This window comes from Denticeps clupeoides, chromosome 1, assembly GCF_900700375.1.
Source record: "Denticeps clupeoides chromosome 1, fDenClu1.1, whole genome shotgun sequence".
NCBI lineage: Eukaryota > Metazoa > Chordata > Actinopteri > Clupeiformes > Denticipitidae > Denticeps > Denticeps clupeoides.
In genome coordinates, this window is record NC_041707.1 from 36,085,998 (window position 1) to 36,086,483 (window position 486).

Here is a 486-nt window from a genome sequence, read left to right on the forward strand (position 1 = left end):
TAGTGGAGTCCAGCAGCAAAAAGGGGACCTACTCAACAAAAGAGGGGTGGTTATAATGTTATGGTCGGTTTGTGTATCATGCATTATTATCAGATGAAAACATATTTCTTCCAACATTGTGATTTTTCAGCAGTGCTATCCAAGCTGCAGTTTGACAAAAGCAGGGTTTCCATCACATTTCTGTCTGCGCATTGTACCAAGCCAACATCCATGGACATGATCTACTTTCTTCATGTGTTCATTCTCCCATTAGATAACCCTGTGTGGCTGCCAGCACTTAAAATAGTGAATTTCCAATTTGATCACCATTGCGGAAAATCAATCATCTGCCCAACCCTGCTTTATTTCCACCCCTCCAGTGCTCAGAACACCGGGAAGCATGTCTCCCTGCTGCTCACACCCCTGCAGAGTCATTAGTCCCCCCCATCGAGACTTCTTCTCCCCTCCTTTTCCCGAAGTGCACAACACTCCACGCCATTACGCAAC